At 43.4% G+C, this 3,663-nt stretch overlaps 1 pseudogene; it reads right to left on the bottom strand.

The window, feature by feature from the left end:
* Positions 1 to 287: 287 nt before the first annotated feature.
* LOC119275381 overlaps positions 288 to 3,663 on the bottom strand; it is a 23,236-nt pseudogene continuing 19,860 nt past the window's right edge.

Below are 3,663 nucleotides of genomic sequence, written 5' to 3'. Positions count from 1 at the left end.
CCCTCCGTTCCCAAATACTCCCTCCGTTCCAAAATTCTTGTCTTAGATTTGTCTAAATACGGATGCATCAAGTCATATTTTAGTATTAGGTACATCCGTATCTAGACAATCTAAGACAAGAATTTTGGGATGGAGGGAGTACTTGTCTTTCTAGGCATTTTAAATGGACTCAACATACGGATGTATGTAGATATATTTTAAAATGTAGATTCACTCATTTTGCGTCGTATGTAGTCACTTGTTGAAATCTCTAGAAAGACAAATATTTAGGAACGGAGGGAGTACTTTATACTCCCTCCGTCCGGAAATACTTGTCATTGAAACGGATGTATCTAGATGTATTTTAGTTCTAGATACATCAATTTTCATCCATTTTGATGACAAGTAATTCCAGACGGAGGGAGTACAATATGGAGTCGATCAAATTCACCGCCCGTCGAGTCGCTGCTACCTTCGGCGCTTCTTGGTAAGATTCCGAGCGACCGTCAACGGGACAAGCACCTTGTCACCCTCGGCCTCGAGAGAGTAGAAACGGCACAGCGCACGGCCCGCCACATTCCACACGAAGTTGCATCTCCCAGCCTTCTTAAACCTCGCTGCTTTCTCATAGACGATCTGGTAGATCGTGCAGGCCTCGTCGAACACTTCGTCAAGGTTCCTCTGAGTTTGCTCGAATTCAGCGGCATCGTAGAGCATCTGCAAGACGAAACGAGCCGCTTCAGAATGCTTTTGTAGGAGCCTCGGTTATGCTGCTGTTGTTCAGCGGAAGACTGGGAACTTACGTATTTGTACTTTTGGTAGAGTTCTTTGAACTTCAGGTCTGTTTCTTCCTTGTATCCTGAAGATGCTGCTCTCTCCGTGATAACGGCCTGTCCAGAGGTTCAGGTACTTGTATCCTGAAGATGCTGCTCTCTCCGTGAAACGCGGGTCCAACGATATCTCTGATTATAACAAGACCAAAACACAAACAAGAAATTACTGTTTTTTAAGTACCTAATGTCATCTGACCGAACAGCTAACAACAAACGGTTTTGCTCAAACTCAGCTAGCTGAGTTTTAATTGTGGTCTCAATCACTTTTTTGACCGTCCGATGGTCGCACATCAGATTGTTGTCGTTGTGCGTTCTGCCCGAACGACGCGGCTCTACTCTCGTACAGGACGTAGCCCATGTGCAGAGTACTAGCTTTTTTGTTTTTCTGTTTACGGGCTATATGGGCTTTTCTTCTTCTTCTTCTTCTTCTTTTTACCCAGCGGGAAAAGACAAAGAGGATATGATCGAAGGATGAGAATCGTTGCTAGCTAACTGCATTCTTCCTTGCATGTTATTGTCACTTGTTTTCTTTTTTGAATCATGTTAGGGTCATTTATTGACCGTAGCTTCCAGGGTCAGCTCTTTGTAACATTTTCATATATTTTTCTCTCATGATTAATTGTTTTTTTGTTATTTCACTAATATGTTAGTAGAACACTATTCCACTCTTCTCCCTTTTCCTAATTTAGTGTATTCATTTTGTTTTTTTAGATTTGTATTCATTTGTTACCATGGATTGAAAATTGATTGTTCAGCGATTTCATTTTTTTTATTTTTCTCTTTCATTTTCCCATTTTCTGTATTTTCTATTTTGCTTTTTCTTCTTTTTAAAATTATTTTCTATTTTTATTCCACTTATTTATTTATTTATTTCTGTCATTTTTTATTCTAATGGTATCAAAGCACATTCCTCCTTTTCGGTAGAAATGCTTCCTCCATGAGTTTTTCCATCAAAACATTTGTGCGACCAAAGTTTTTAAGTCTGGTCACAACTACATGATTTTTAAATTGGGTCGTAATTATAGTCTATTAAGTCAGGCTGCAACTGTTAGGTTTTAGACGGAGTCGCAACCACGAGGTTTCCAAAATTTGATCACGAAAAACCGCTTTTTCAAATGTGGCCGCGGCTGCAGGCTTTCAAGTCAGGGTTGTAGCTGCCAGTATTCAAAGTCGGGTCACAACTGCAAGTTTTCAAAGTCGGGTCGCAACTGCAAGTATTCAAAGTCGGGTCGCAACTGCAAGTTTCCAAAGTCGGGTCGCAACTGCAAGTTTCCAAAGTCGGGTTGCAACTGCAAATATTCAATGTCGGGTTGCAACTGCAAGTTTCCAAAGTCGGGTCGCAACTGCAAGTATTCAAAGTCGGGTCGCAACTGCAAATATTCAAAGTCGGGTTGCAACTGCAAGTTTCCAAAGTCGGGTCACAACTGCAAGTTTCCAAAGTCGGGTCGCAAATGCAAGTTTCCAAAGTCGGGTCAAAATTGCAAGTTCCAAAGTCGTGTCGCAACTACAAGTTTCCAAAGTCGGATCGCGACTGACTATTCAAGTGGGGCCGCAATGGCAAGTATTAAAAGAGAGGTGCAAGTACAAGTTTTGAAGTCGGGTCGCAACCGCCAATTTCAAAGTCGGGTTACAACTGCAAATTTGCTAGTGGGGCGCAACTGCAAGTACTAAAAGAGGGGCGCAAGTGCAAGTTTGAAGTCGGGTCGCAACTGCAAGGTCCATCAATTAAAAATTTAAAAAGATGGATTTTTAGCAAAAAATAATAATGTATGGGACAAGTCTGGGATAGATCTTGTGCTCCATCAATTTAAAATTAAAAAATGATGGATTTTTAACAAAAAAAATGTATGGGACAAGTCTGGGATAGATCTTGTGCGCCAGAGGCATCATGGTGGTGATTACTGCTAAACTGGGTCAAAACTGAAAAAACAACAAAGGAAACGCTCTCCACAACTGTGTTATGGTAACTAAAAATATGTTGTGCAGGCGAGCCCACTAAGACGTATGCGCTTCCCTTATGAATTCGTATGTTTGCTTTAGCATGAGCGACAGGACACATAAAAAGGCCAAGCCCCAAAAAACAACACGGCATGTGCAAATCGTGGGGAAAGGAAAAAAAGTCTAGCCAAAATATATGATGATGTCATGTGAATGAGACCATAGATAAATCTCAGCTAGCTGATTTCTAGGTGCTCCCAACAACAAAATCAGGAGCTGCATGCCATCGGAACAAAAAGGATAGACGCTGGTCTTGCCATATTGCAGTCACTATATTTCTTCTCGAGGAAACATCCATTTTACTACCCTGAACAGAATGGATGGTTCACGTAACCCCCTGTGACCATTCTTTCTGCTCTCTTAACCCCCTGATCTATCCAATACCGTTCAGAAATCATGTTACGTGGGTTTATCCAATACCGTTAGACATCGTGTTAGGTGGGTTTGCTCAGGTGTTTGCTGACGTGAACGAGGTCAAAGCGGTATTTGACCAGTGGGGGCCCCCATCAGCCGCGGCCCCTCCTCCTGTATGCCGAGAGCGCAGCCGGAGCTCAGTTCATGCCAACGGCGCTGCAGTTCTTCGACCACGCGGCCAACACCTCCTCCTCTCCTTGAAAGCCTTGCCCTGGAGCTTCCCCTCGCTCCGCTATACGTTCCTGCATGGCTGCATCTATGTCTTCTTCCTCATAGGAGCTCGTGTGTGTCGAGTTCGACGGCAGCAGCGCACGACGGAGCTTGGCCACGCTATCTGGCCTCCTCCGCTCCAGCTACAGCGCTTTTTCACATCGCAGCCACCCGCTCTCCCATCTGACAGCATCTCAACATATCTGGGATACCACCTCGGTAATGAAGA

The sequence above is a fragment of the Triticum dicoccoides genome, chromosome 3B (genome assembly GCF_002162155.2).
Source record: "Triticum dicoccoides isolate Atlit2015 ecotype Zavitan chromosome 3B, WEW_v2.0, whole genome shotgun sequence".
In the NCBI taxonomy this organism is placed as follows: domain Eukaryota; kingdom Viridiplantae; phylum Streptophyta; class Magnoliopsida; order Poales; family Poaceae; genus Triticum; species Triticum dicoccoides.
The sequence above is the reverse complement of the archived record's forward strand: the minus strand, read 5'-3'. Positions and strand labels throughout refer to the sequence as shown.